Source organism: Eucyclogobius newberryi, unplaced genomic scaffold (genome assembly GCF_026437365.1).
Source record: "Eucyclogobius newberryi isolate DKJ021-1_F unplaced genomic scaffold, fEucNew1.0.hap1 SCAF_50, whole genome shotgun sequence".
In the NCBI taxonomy this organism is placed as follows: domain Eukaryota; kingdom Metazoa; phylum Chordata; class Actinopteri; order Gobiiformes; family Gobiidae; genus Eucyclogobius; species Eucyclogobius newberryi.
The window spans coordinates 236,542-246,435 of record NW_027316168.1 but is presented as its reverse complement, the minus strand read 5'-3'; the positions used below and the strand labels follow the sequence as shown (position 1 = coordinate 246,435).

Sequence of the window (9,894 nt, the reverse complement as noted above, 5' to 3'; positions counted from 1 at the left end):
TTTTTTTTTTTTTTTTTTTTTTTTTGACAGGTGAAAAAGTGTGAAAATGCTCACAGCACCTGGTATTCCCAGGCGGTCTCCCATCCAAGTACTAACCAGGCCCAACCCTGCTTGGCTTCCGAGATCAGACGAGATCGGGCTGGTCCAGGGTGGTATGGCCGTGAGCGAAATGTTCCAGGTCAAAACTCGTATAAATGGCTTTTTTTGCATCAAACACTGTCTTTTCGTGAAGAGTACCTTCACGCCACTTGCTCGGTCAAAATTGGGATATCTCAATGAAAAACTTTTTTTTTTTTTTTTTTTTTTTTTTTGACAGGTGAAAAAGTGTGAAAATGCTCACAGCACCTGGTATTCCCAGGCGGTCTCCCATCCAAGTACTAACCAGGCCCAACCCTGCTTGGCTTCCGAGATCAGACGAGATCGGGCTGGTCCAGGCTGGTATGGCCGTGAGCGAAATGTTCCAGGTCAAAACGGCCTTTTTTATATCAAACACTGTCTTTTCGTGAAGAGTACCTTCACGCCACTTGCTCGGTCAAAATTGGGATATCTCAATGAAAAACTTCTTTTTTTTTTTTTTTTTTTTTTTTGACAGGTGAAAAAGTGTGAAAATGCTCACAGCACCTGGTATTCCCAGGCGGTCTCCCATCCAAGTACTAACGAGGCCCAACCCTGCTTGGCTTCCGAGATCAGACGAGATCGGGCTGGTCCAGGGTGGTATGGCCGTGAGCGAAATGTTCCAGGTCAAAACTCGTATAAATGGCTTTTTTTGCATCAAACACTGTCTTTTCGTGAAGAGTACCTTCACGCCACTTGCTCGGTCAAAATTGGGATATCTCAATGAAAAACTTCTTTTTTTTTTTTTTTTTTTTTTTTGACAGGTGAAAAAGTGTGAAAATGCTCACAGCACCTGGTATTCCCAGGCGGTCTCCCATCCAAGTACTAACGAGGCCCAACCCTGCTTGGCTTCCGAGATCAGACGAGATCGGGCTGGTCCAGGGTGGTATGGCCGTGAGCGAAATGTTCCAGGTCAAAACTCGTATAAATGGCTTTTTTTGCATCAAACACTGTCTTTTCGTGAAGAGTACCTTCACGCCACTTGCTCGGTCAAAATTGGGATATCTCAATGAAAAACTTCTTTTTTTTTTTTTTTTTTTTTTTTGACAGGTGAAAAAGTGTGAAAATGCTCACAGCACCTGGTATTCCCAGGCGGTCTCCCATCCAAGTACTAACGAGGCCCAACCCTGCTTGGCTTCCGAGATCAGACGAGATCGGGCAGGTCCAGGGTGGTATGGCCGTGAGCGAAATGTTCCAGGTCAAAACGGCCTTTTTTATATCAAACACTGTCTTTTCGTGAAGAGTACCTTCACGCCACTTGCTCGGTCAAAATTGGGATATCTCAATGAAAAACTTCTTTTTTTTTTTTTTTTTTTTTTTTGACAGGTGAAAAAGTGTGAAAATGCTCACAGCACCTGGTATTCCCAGGCGGTCTCCCATCCAAGTACTAACCAGGCCCAACCCTGCTTGGCTTCCGTGATCAGACGAGATCGGGCTGGTCCAGGCTGGTATGGCCGTGAGCGAAATGTTCCAGGTCAAAACGGCCTTTTTTATATCAAACACTGTCTTTTCGTGAAGAGTACCTTCACGCCACTTGCTCGGTCAAAATTGGGATATCTCAATGAAAAACTTCTTTTTTTTTTTTTTTTTTTTTTTTGACAGGTGAAAAAGTGTGAAAATGCTCACAGCACCTGGTATTCCCAGGCGGTCTCCCATCCAAGTACTAACCAGGCCCAACCCTGCTTGGCTTCCGAGATCAGACGAGATCGGGCAGGTCCAGGGTGGTATGGCCGTGAGCGAAATGTTCCAGGTCAAAACGGCCTTTTTTATATCAAACACTGTCTTTTCGTGAAGAGTACCTTCACGCCACTTGCTCGGTCAAAATTGGGATATCTCAATGAAAAACTTCTTTTTTTTTTTTTTTTTTTTTTTTGACAGGTGAAAAAGTGTGAAAATGCTCACAGCACCTGGTATTCCCAGGCGGTCTCCCATCCAAGTACTAACCAGGCCCAACCCTGCTTGGCTTCCGAGATCAGACGAGATCGGGCAGGTCCAGGGTGGTATGGCCGTGAGCGAAATGTTCCAGGTCAAAACGGCCTTTTTTATATCAAACACTGTCTTTTCGTGAAGAGTACCTTCACGCCACTTGCTCGGTCAAAATTGGGATATCTCAATGAAAAACTTCTTTTTTTTTTTTTTTTTTTTTTTTGACAGGTGAAAAAGTGTGAAAATGCTCACAGCACCTGGTATTCCCAGGCGGTCTCCCATCCAAGTACTAACCAGGCCCAACCCTGCTTGGCTTCCGAGATCAGACGAGATCGGGCTGGTCCAGGCTGGTATGGCCGTGAGCGAAATGTTCCAGGTCAAAACGGCCTTTTTTATATCAAACACTGTCTTTTCGTGAAGAGTACCTTCACGCCACTTGCTCGGTCAAAATTGGGATATCTCAATGAAAAACTTCTTTTTTTTTTTTTTTTTTTTTTTTGACAGGTGAAAAAGTGTGAAAATGCTCACAGCACCTGGTATTCCCAGGCGGTCTCCCATCCAAGTACTAACCAGGCCCAACCCTGCTTGGCTTCCGAGATCAGACGAGATCGGGCTGGTCCAGGGTGGTATGGCCGTGAGCGAAATGTTCCAGGTCAAAACGGCCTTTTTTATATCAAACACTGTCTTTTCGTGAAGAGTACCTTCACGCCACTTGCTCGGTCAAAATTGGGATATCTCAATGAAAAACTTCTTTTTTTTGACGGGTGAAAAAGTGTGAAAATGCTCACAGCACCTGGTATTCCCAGGCGGTGTTCCATCCAAGTACTAACAAGGCCCAACCCCGCTTGGCTTCCGAGATCAAACGAGATCGGGCTGTTCCAGGGTGGTATGGCCGTGAGCGAAATGTTCCAGGTCAAAACTCGTATAAATGGCTTTTTTTGCATCAAACACTGTCTTTTCGTGAAGAGTACCTTCACGCCACTTGCTCGGTCAAAATTGGGATATCTCAATGAAAAACTTCTTTTTTTTTTTTTTTTTTTTTTTTGACAGGTGAAAAAGTGTGAAAATGCTCACAGCACCTGGTATTCCCAGGCGGTCTCCCATCCAAGTACTAACGAGGCCCAACCCTGCTTGGCTTCCGAGATCAGACGAGATCGGGCAGGTCCAGGGTGGTATGGCCGTGAGCGAAATGTTCCAGGTCAAAACGGCCTTTTTTATATCAAACACTGTCTTTTCGTGAAGAGTACCTTCACGCCACTTGCTCGGTCAAAATTGGGATATCTCAATGAAAAACTTCTTTTTTTTTTTTTTTTTTTTTTTTGACAGGTGAAAAAGTGTGAAAATGCTCACAGCACCTGGTATTCCCAGGCGGTCTCCCATCCAAGTACTAACCAGGCCCAACCCTGCTTGGCTTCCGAGATCAGACGAGATCGGGCTGGTCCAGGGTGGTATGGCCGTGAGCGAAATGTTCCAGGTCAAAACGGCCTTTTTTATATCAAACACTGTCTTTTCGTGAAGAGTACCTTCACGCCACTTGCTCGGTCAAAATTGGGATATCTCAATGAAAAACTTCTTTTTTTTGACGGGTGAAAAAGTGTGAAAATGCTCACAGCACCTGGTATTCCCAGGCGGTGTTCCATCCAAGTACTAACAAGGCCCAACCCCGCTTGGCTTCCGAGATCAAACGAGATCGGGCTGTTCCAGGGTGGTATGGCCGTGAGCGAAATGTTCCAGGTCAAAACTCGTATAAATGGCTTTTTTTGCATCAAACACTGTCTTTTCGTGAAGAGTACCTTCACGCCACTTGCTCGGTCAAAATTGGGATATCTCAATGAAAAACTTCTTTTTTTTTTTTTTTTTTTTTTTTGACAGGTGAAAAAGTGTGAAAATGCTCACAGCACCTGGTATTCCCAGGCGGTCTCCCATCCAAGTACTAACGAGGCCCAACCCTGCTTGGCTTCCGAGATCAGACGAGATCGGGCAGGTCCAGGGTGGTATGGCCGTGAGCGAAATGTTCCAGGTCAAAACGGCCTTTTTTATATCAAACACTGTCTTTTCGTGAAGAGTACCTTCACGCCACTTGCTCGGTCAAAATTGGGATATCTCAATGAAAAACTTCTTTTTTTTTTTTTTTTTTTTTTTTGACAGGTGAAAAAGTGTGAAAATGCTCACAGCACCTGGTATTCCCAGGCGGTCTCCCATCCAAGTACTAACCAGGCCCAACCCTGCTTGGCTTCCGTGATCAGACGAGATCGGGCTGGTCCAGGCTGGTATGGCCGTGAGCGAAATGTTCCAGGTCAAAACGGCCTTTTTTATATCAAACACTGTCTTTTCGTGAAGAGTACCTTCACGCCACTTGCTCGGTCAAAATTGGGATATCTCAATGAAAAACTTCTTTTTTTTTTTTTTTTTTTTTTTTGACAGGTGAAAAAGTGTGAAAATGCTCACAGCACCTGGTATTCCCAGGCGGTCTCCCATCCAAGTACTAACCAGGCCCAACCCTGCTTGGCTTCCGAGATCAGACGAGATCGGGCAGGTCCAGGGTGGTATGGCCGTGAGCGAAATGTTCCAGGTCAAAACGGCCTTTTTTATATCAAACACTGTCTTTTCGTGAAGAGTACCTTCACGCCACTTGCTCGGTCAAAATTGGGATATCTCAATGAAAAACTTCTTTTTTTTTTTTTTTTTTTTTTTTGACAGGTGAAAAAGTGTGAAAATGCTCACAGCACCTGGTATTCCCAGGCGGTCTCCCATCCAAGTACTAACCAGGCCCAACCCTGCTTGGCTTCCGAGATCAGACGAGATCGGGCAGGTCCAGGGTGGTATGGCCGTGAGCGAAATGTTCCAGGTCAAAACGGCCTTTTTTATATCAAACACTGTCTTTTCGTGAAGAGTACCTTCACGCCACTTGCTCGGTCAAAATTGGGATATCTCAATGAAAAACTTCTTTTTTTTTTTTTTTTTTTTTTTTGACAGGTGAAAAAGTGTGAAAATGCTCACAGCACCTGGTATTCCCAGGCGGTCTCCCATCCAAGTACTAACCAGGCCCAACCCTGCTTGGCTTCCGAGATCAGACGAGATCGGGCTGGTCCAGGCTGGTATGGCCGTGAGCGAAATGTTCCAGGTCAAAACGGCCTTTTTTATATCAAACACTGTCTTTTCGTGAAGAGTACCTTCACGCCACTTGCTCGGTCAAAATTGGGATATCTCAATGAAAAACTTCTTTTTTTTTTTTTTTTTTTTTTTTGACAGGTGAAAAAGTGTGAAAATGCTCACAGCACCTGGTATTCCCAGGCGGTCTCCCATCCAAGTACTAACCAGGCCCAACCCTGCTTGGCTTCCGAGATCAGACGAGATCGGGCTGGTCCAGGGTGGTATGGCCGTGAGCGAAATGTTCCAGGTCAAAACGGCCTTTTTTATATCAAACACTGTCTTTTCGTGAAGAGTACCTTCACGCCACTTGCTCGGTCAAAATTGGGATATCTCAATGAAAAACTTCTTTTTTTTGACGGGTGAAAAAGTGTGAAAATGCTCACAGCACCTGGTATTCCCAGGCGGTGTTCCATCCAAGTACTAACAAGGCCCAACCCCGCTTGGCTTCCGAGATCAAACGAGATCGGGCTGTTCCAGGGTGGTATGGCCGTGAGCGAAATGTTCCAGGTCAAAACTCGTATAAATGGCTTTTTTTGCATCAAACACTGTCTTTTCGTGAAGAGTACCTTCACGCCACTTGCTCGGTCAAAATTGGGATATCTCAATGAAAAACTTCTTTTTTTTTTTTTTTTTTTTTTTGACAGGTGAAAAAGTGTGAAAATGCTCACAGCACCTGGTATTCCCAGGCGGTCTCCCATCCAAGTACTAACGAGGCCCAACCCTGCTTGGCTTCCGAGATCAGACGAGATCGGGCAGGTCCAGGGTGGTATGGCCGTGAGCGAAATGTTCCAGGTCAAAACGGCCTTTTTTATATCAAACACTGTCTTTTCGTGAAGAGTACCTTCACGCCACTTGCTCGGTCAAAATTGGGATATCTCAATGAAAAACTTCTTTTTTTTTTTTTTTTTTTTTTTTGACAGGTGAAAAAGTGTGAAAATGCTCACAGCACCTGGTATTCCCAGGCGGTCTCCCATCCAAGTACTAACCAGGCCCAACCCTGCTTGGCTTCCGAGATCAGACGAGATCGGGCTGGTCCAGGGTGGTATGGCCGTGAGCGAAATGTTCCAGGTCAAAACGGCCTTTTTTATATCAAACACTGTCTTTTCGTGAAGAGTACCTTCACGCCACTTGCTCGGTCAAAATTGGGATATCTCAATGAAAAACTTCTTTTTTTTGACGGGTGAAAAAGTGTGAAAATGCTCACAGCACCTGGTATTCCCAGGCGGTGTTCCATCCAAGTACTAACAAGGCCCAACCCCGCTTGGCTTCCGAGATCAAACGAGATCGGGCTGTTCCAGGGTGGTATGGCCGTGAGCGAAATGTTCCAGGTCAAAACTCGTATAAATGGCTTTTTTTGCATCAAACACTGTCTTTTCGTGAAGAGTACCTTCACGCCACTTGCTCGGTCAAAATTGGGATATCTCAATGAAAAACTTCTTTTTTTTTTTTTTTTTTTTTTTTGACAGGTGAAAAAGTGTGAAAATGCTCACAGCACCTGGTATTCCCAGGCGGTCTCCCATCCAAGTACTAACGAGGCCCAACCCTGCTTGGCTTCCGAGATCAGACGAGATCGGGCAGGTCCAGGGTGGTATGGCCGTGAGCGAAATGTTCCAGGTCAAAACGGCCTTTTTTATATCAAACACTGTCTTTTCGTGAAGAGTACCTTCACGCCACTTGCTCGGTCAAAATTGGGATATCTCAATGAAAAACTTCTTTTTTTTTTTTTTTTTTTTTTTTGACAGGTGAAAAAGTGTGAAAATGCTCACAGCACCTGGTATTCCCAGGCGGTCTCCCATCCAAGTACTAACCAGGCCCAACCCTGCTTGGCTTCCGTGATCAGACGAGATCGGGCTGGTCCAGGCTGGTATGGCCGTGAGCGAAATGTTCCAGGTCAAAACGGCCTTTTTTATATCAAACACTGTCTTTTCGTGAAGAGTACCTTCACGCCACTTGCTCGGTCAAAATTGGGATATCTCAATGAAAAACTTCTTTTTTTTTTTTTTTTTTTTTTTTGACAGGTGAAAAAGTGTGAAAATGCTCACAGCACCTGGTATTCCCAGGCGGTCTCCCATCCAAGTACTAACCAGGCCCAACCCTGCTTGGCTTCCGAGATCAGACGAGATCGGGCAGGTCCAGGGTGGTATGGCCGTGAGCGAAATGTTCCAGGTCAAAACGGCCTTTTTTATATCAAACACTGTCTTTTCGTGAAGAGTACCTTCACGCCACTTGCTCGGTCAAAATTGGGATATCTCAATGAAAAACTTCTTTTTTTTTTTTTTTTTTTTTTTTGACAGGTGAAAAAGTGTGAAAATGCTCACAGCACCTGGTATTCCCAGGCGGTCTCCCATCCAAGTACTAACCAGGCCCAACCCTGCTTGGCTTCCGAGATCAGACGAGATCGGGCAGGTCCAGGGTGGTATGGCCGTGAGCGAAATGTTCCAGGTCAAAACGGCCTTTTTTATATCAAACACTGTCTTTTCGTGAAGAGTACCTTCACGCCACTTGCTCGGTCAAAATTGGGATATCTCAATGAAAAACTTCTTTTTTTTTTTTTTTTTTTTTTTTGACAGGTGAAAAAGTGTGAAAATGCTCACAGCACCTGGTATTCCCAGGCGGTCTCCCATCCAAGTACTAACCAGGCCCAACCCTGCTTGGCTTCCGAGATCAGACGAGATCGGGCTGGTCCAGGCTGGTATGGCCGTGAGCGAAATGTTCCAGGTCAAAACGGCCTTTTTTATATCAAACACTGTCTTTTCGTGAAGAGTACCTTCACGCCACTTGCTCGGTCAAAATTGGGATATCTCAATGAAAAACTTCTTTTTTTTTTTTTTTTTTTTTTTTGACAGGTGAAAAAGTGTGAAAATGCTCACAGCACCTGGTATTCCCAGGCGGTCTCCCATCCAAGTACTAACCAGGCCCAACCCTGCTTGGCTTCCGTGATCAGACGAGATCGGGCTGGTCCAGGCTGGTATGGCCGTGAGCGAAATGTTCCAGGTCAAAACGGCCTTTTTTATATCAAACACTGTCTTTTCGTGAAGAGTACCTTCACGCCACTTGCTCGGTCAAAATTGGGATATCTCAATGAAAAACTTCTTTTTTTTTTTTTTTTTTTTTTTTGACAGGTGAAAAAGTGTGAAAATGCTCACAGCACCTGGTATTCCCAGGCGGTCTCCCATCCAAGTACTAACCAGGCCCAACCCTGCTTGGCTTCCGAGATCAGACGAGATCGGGCAGGTCCAGGGTGGTATGGCCGTGAGCGAAATGTTCCAGGTCAAAACGGCCTTTTTTATATCAAACACTGTCTTTTCGTGAAGAGTACCTTCACGCCACTTGCTCGGTCAAAATTGGGATATCTCAATGAAAAACTTCTTTTTTTTTTTTTTTTTTTTTTTTGACAGGTGAAAAAGTGTGAAAATGCTCACAGCACCTGGTATTCCCAGGCGGTCTCCCATCCAAGTACTAACCAGGCCCAACCCTGCTTGGCTTCCGAGATCAGACGAGATCGGGCTGGTCCAGGGTGGTATGGCCGTGAGCGAAATGTTCCAGGTCAAAACGGCCTTTTTTATATCAAACACTGTCTTTTCGTGAAGAGTACCTTCACGCCACTTGCTCGGTCAAAATTGGGATATCTCAATGAAAAACTTCTTTTTTTTGACGGGTGAAAAAGTGTGAAAATGCTCACAGCACCTGGTATTCCCAGGCGGTGTTCCATCCAAGTACTAACAAGGCCCAACCCCGCTTGGCTTCCGAGATCAAACGAGATCGGGCTGTTCCAGGGTGGTATGGCCGTGAGCGAAATGTTCCAGGTCAAAACTCGTATAAATGGCTTTTTTTGCATCAAACACTGTCTTTTCGTGAAGAGTACCTTCACGCCACTTGCTCGGTCAAAATTGGGATATCTCAATGAAAAACTTCTTTTTTTTTTTTTTTTTTTTTTTTTGACAGGTGAAAAAGTGTGAAAATGCTCACAGCACCTGGTATTCCCAGGCGGTCTCCCATCCAAGTACTAACCAGGCCCAACCCTGCTTGGCTTCCGAGATCAGACGAGATCGGGCTGGTCCAGGCTGGTATGGCCGTGAGCGAAATGTTCCAGGTCAAAACGGCCTTTTTTATATCAAACACTGTCTTTTCGTGAAGAGTACCTTCACGCCACTTGCTCGGTCAAAATTGGGATATCTCAATGAAAAACTTCTTTTTTTTTTTTTTTTTTTTTTTTGACAGGTGAAAAAGTGTGAAAATGCTCACAGCACCTGGTATTCCCAGGCGGTCTCCCATCCAAGTACTAACCAGGCCCAACCCTGCTTGGCTTCCGAGATCAGACGAGATCGGGCTGGTCCAGGCTGGTATGGCCGTGAGCGAAATGTTCCAGGTCAAAACGGCCTTTTTTATATCAAACACTGTCTTTTCGTGAAGAGTACCTTCACGCCACTTGCTCGGTCAAAATTGGGATATCTCAATGAAAAACTTCTTTTTTTTTTTTTTTTTTTTTTTTGACAGGTGAAAAAGTGTGAAAATGCTCACAGCACCTGGTATTCCCAGGCGGTCTCCCATCCAAGTACTAACCAGGCCCAACCCTGCTTGGCTTCCGAGATCAGACGAGATCGGGCTGGTCCAGGCTGGTATGGCCGTGAGCGAGATGTTCCAGGTCAAAACGGCCTTTTTTATATCAAACACTGTCTTTTCGTGAAGAGTACCTTCACG

At 45.1% G+C, this 9,894-nt stretch overlaps 31 non-coding genes and 5 pseudogenes across 31 annotated transcripts; all 36 read right to left on the bottom strand.

Annotated features, from left to right (window-relative positions):
• Nucleotides 1-47: 47 nt before the first annotated feature.
• Nucleotides 48-166, bottom strand: LOC140383244 (5S ribosomal RNA). Its single transcript, XR_011932276.1, has one exon. It is a non-coding gene; the product is annotated as a 5S ribosomal RNA (ribosomal RNA).
• A 167-nt stretch (nucleotides 167-333) lies between these two features.
• Nucleotides 334-452, bottom strand: LOC140382294 (5S ribosomal RNA). The gene has a single exon (XR_011931729.1). It is a non-coding gene; the product is annotated as a 5S ribosomal RNA (ribosomal RNA).
• A 157-nt stretch (nucleotides 453-609) lies between these two features.
• LOC140382480 (5S ribosomal RNA) lies at nucleotides 610-728 on the bottom strand. The gene has a single exon (XR_011931897.1). It is a non-coding gene; the product is annotated as a 5S ribosomal RNA (ribosomal RNA).
• A 167-nt stretch (nucleotides 729-895) lies between these two features.
• Nucleotides 896-1,014, bottom strand: LOC140382479 (5S ribosomal RNA). Its single transcript, XR_011931896.1, has one exon. It is a non-coding gene; the product is annotated as a 5S ribosomal RNA (ribosomal RNA).
• A 167-nt stretch (nucleotides 1,015-1,181) lies between these two features.
• LOC140382246 (5S ribosomal RNA) lies at nucleotides 1,182-1,300 on the bottom strand. Its single transcript, XR_011931685.1, has one exon. It is a non-coding gene; the product is annotated as a 5S ribosomal RNA (ribosomal RNA).
• A 157-nt stretch (nucleotides 1,301-1,457) lies between these two features.
• On the bottom strand, nucleotides 1,458-1,576 carry LOC140382644 (5S ribosomal RNA). Its single transcript, XR_011932050.1, has one exon. It is a non-coding gene; the product is annotated as a 5S ribosomal RNA (ribosomal RNA).
• A 157-nt stretch (nucleotides 1,577-1,733) lies between these two features.
• On the bottom strand, nucleotides 1,734-1,852 carry LOC140383160 (5S ribosomal RNA). Its single transcript, XR_011932199.1, has one exon. It is a non-coding gene; the product is annotated as a 5S ribosomal RNA (ribosomal RNA).
• Nucleotides 1,853-2,009: 157 nt separating this feature from the next.
• Nucleotides 2,010-2,128, bottom strand: LOC140383148 (5S ribosomal RNA). Its single transcript, XR_011932188.1, has one exon. It is a non-coding gene; the product is annotated as a 5S ribosomal RNA (ribosomal RNA).
• A 157-nt stretch (nucleotides 2,129-2,285) lies between these two features.
• LOC140382293 (5S ribosomal RNA) lies at nucleotides 2,286-2,404 on the bottom strand. Its single transcript, XR_011931728.1, has one exon. It is a non-coding gene; the product is annotated as a 5S ribosomal RNA (ribosomal RNA).
• Nucleotides 2,405-2,561: 157 nt separating this feature from the next.
• On the bottom strand, nucleotides 2,562-2,680 carry LOC140383243 (5S ribosomal RNA). Its single transcript, XR_011932275.1, has one exon. It is a non-coding gene; the product is annotated as a 5S ribosomal RNA (ribosomal RNA).
• Nucleotides 2,681-2,821: 141 nt separating this feature from the next.
• LOC140382717 (5S ribosomal RNA) lies at nucleotides 2,822-2,940 on the bottom strand (annotated as a pseudogene).
• A 167-nt stretch (nucleotides 2,941-3,107) lies between these two features.
• LOC140382245 (5S ribosomal RNA) lies at nucleotides 3,108-3,226 on the bottom strand. The gene has a single exon (XR_011931684.1). It is a non-coding gene; the product is annotated as a 5S ribosomal RNA (ribosomal RNA).
• A 157-nt stretch (nucleotides 3,227-3,383) lies between these two features.
• LOC140383242 (5S ribosomal RNA) lies at nucleotides 3,384-3,502 on the bottom strand. The gene has a single exon (XR_011932274.1). It is a non-coding gene; the product is annotated as a 5S ribosomal RNA (ribosomal RNA).
• Nucleotides 3,503-3,643: 141 nt separating this feature from the next.
• LOC140382714 (5S ribosomal RNA) lies at nucleotides 3,644-3,762 on the bottom strand (annotated as a pseudogene).
• Nucleotides 3,763-3,929: 167 nt separating this feature from the next.
• LOC140382244 (5S ribosomal RNA) lies at nucleotides 3,930-4,048 on the bottom strand. The gene has a single exon (XR_011931683.1). It is a non-coding gene; the product is annotated as a 5S ribosomal RNA (ribosomal RNA).
• Nucleotides 4,049-4,205: 157 nt separating this feature from the next.
• On the bottom strand, nucleotides 4,206-4,324 carry LOC140382643 (5S ribosomal RNA). The gene has a single exon (XR_011932049.1). It is a non-coding gene; the product is annotated as a 5S ribosomal RNA (ribosomal RNA).
• Nucleotides 4,325-4,481: 157 nt separating this feature from the next.
• On the bottom strand, nucleotides 4,482-4,600 carry LOC140383136 (5S ribosomal RNA). Its single transcript, XR_011932177.1, has one exon. It is a non-coding gene; the product is annotated as a 5S ribosomal RNA (ribosomal RNA).
• A 157-nt stretch (nucleotides 4,601-4,757) lies between these two features.
• LOC140383123 (5S ribosomal RNA) lies at nucleotides 4,758-4,876 on the bottom strand. The gene has a single exon (XR_011932166.1). It is a non-coding gene; the product is annotated as a 5S ribosomal RNA (ribosomal RNA).
• A 157-nt stretch (nucleotides 4,877-5,033) lies between these two features.
• LOC140382292 (5S ribosomal RNA) lies at nucleotides 5,034-5,152 on the bottom strand. The gene has a single exon (XR_011931727.1). It is a non-coding gene; the product is annotated as a 5S ribosomal RNA (ribosomal RNA).
• A 157-nt stretch (nucleotides 5,153-5,309) lies between these two features.
• On the bottom strand, nucleotides 5,310-5,428 carry LOC140383241 (5S ribosomal RNA). Its single transcript, XR_011932273.1, has one exon. It is a non-coding gene; the product is annotated as a 5S ribosomal RNA (ribosomal RNA).
• A 141-nt stretch (nucleotides 5,429-5,569) lies between these two features.
• Nucleotides 5,570-5,688, bottom strand: LOC140382713 (5S ribosomal RNA; annotated as a pseudogene).
• Nucleotides 5,689-5,854: 166 nt separating this feature from the next.
• On the bottom strand, nucleotides 5,855-5,973 carry LOC140382243 (5S ribosomal RNA). The gene has a single exon (XR_011931682.1). It is a non-coding gene; the product is annotated as a 5S ribosomal RNA (ribosomal RNA).
• A 157-nt stretch (nucleotides 5,974-6,130) lies between these two features.
• LOC140383240 (5S ribosomal RNA) lies at nucleotides 6,131-6,249 on the bottom strand. Its single transcript, XR_011932272.1, has one exon. It is a non-coding gene; the product is annotated as a 5S ribosomal RNA (ribosomal RNA).
• Nucleotides 6,250-6,390: 141 nt separating this feature from the next.
• Nucleotides 6,391-6,509, bottom strand: LOC140382712 (5S ribosomal RNA; annotated as a pseudogene).
• A 167-nt stretch (nucleotides 6,510-6,676) lies between these two features.
• Nucleotides 6,677-6,795, bottom strand: LOC140382241 (5S ribosomal RNA). The gene has a single exon (XR_011931681.1). It is a non-coding gene; the product is annotated as a 5S ribosomal RNA (ribosomal RNA).
• Nucleotides 6,796-6,952: 157 nt separating this feature from the next.
• LOC140382642 (5S ribosomal RNA) lies at nucleotides 6,953-7,071 on the bottom strand. The gene has a single exon (XR_011932048.1). It is a non-coding gene; the product is annotated as a 5S ribosomal RNA (ribosomal RNA).
• Nucleotides 7,072-7,228: 157 nt separating this feature from the next.
• On the bottom strand, nucleotides 7,229-7,347 carry LOC140383111 (5S ribosomal RNA). The gene has a single exon (XR_011932155.1). It is a non-coding gene; the product is annotated as a 5S ribosomal RNA (ribosomal RNA).
• Nucleotides 7,348-7,504: 157 nt separating this feature from the next.
• LOC140383099 (5S ribosomal RNA) lies at nucleotides 7,505-7,623 on the bottom strand. Its single transcript, XR_011932144.1, has one exon. It is a non-coding gene; the product is annotated as a 5S ribosomal RNA (ribosomal RNA).
• A 157-nt stretch (nucleotides 7,624-7,780) lies between these two features.
• On the bottom strand, nucleotides 7,781-7,899 carry LOC140382291 (5S ribosomal RNA). Its single transcript, XR_011931726.1, has one exon. It is a non-coding gene; the product is annotated as a 5S ribosomal RNA (ribosomal RNA).
• Nucleotides 7,900-8,056: 157 nt separating this feature from the next.
• LOC140382640 (5S ribosomal RNA) lies at nucleotides 8,057-8,175 on the bottom strand. The gene has a single exon (XR_011932047.1). It is a non-coding gene; the product is annotated as a 5S ribosomal RNA (ribosomal RNA).
• A 157-nt stretch (nucleotides 8,176-8,332) lies between these two features.
• LOC140383087 (5S ribosomal RNA) lies at nucleotides 8,333-8,451 on the bottom strand. Its single transcript, XR_011932133.1, has one exon. It is a non-coding gene; the product is annotated as a 5S ribosomal RNA (ribosomal RNA).
• Nucleotides 8,452-8,608: 157 nt separating this feature from the next.
• Nucleotides 8,609-8,727, bottom strand: LOC140383239 (5S ribosomal RNA). Its single transcript, XR_011932271.1, has one exon. It is a non-coding gene; the product is annotated as a 5S ribosomal RNA (ribosomal RNA).
• Nucleotides 8,728-8,868: 141 nt separating this feature from the next.
• LOC140382711 (5S ribosomal RNA) lies at nucleotides 8,869-8,987 on the bottom strand (annotated as a pseudogene).
• A 168-nt stretch (nucleotides 8,988-9,155) lies between these two features.
• LOC140382290 (5S ribosomal RNA) lies at nucleotides 9,156-9,274 on the bottom strand. The gene has a single exon (XR_011931725.1). It is a non-coding gene; the product is annotated as a 5S ribosomal RNA (ribosomal RNA).
• Nucleotides 9,275-9,431: 157 nt separating this feature from the next.
• On the bottom strand, nucleotides 9,432-9,550 carry LOC140382289 (5S ribosomal RNA). Its single transcript, XR_011931724.1, has one exon. It is a non-coding gene; the product is annotated as a 5S ribosomal RNA (ribosomal RNA).
• Nucleotides 9,551-9,707: 157 nt separating this feature from the next.
• On the bottom strand, nucleotides 9,708-9,826 carry LOC140382287 (5S ribosomal RNA). Its single transcript, XR_011931722.1, has one exon. It is a non-coding gene; the product is annotated as a 5S ribosomal RNA (ribosomal RNA).
• Between the last annotated feature and the right edge of the window lie 68 nt (nucleotides 9,827-9,894).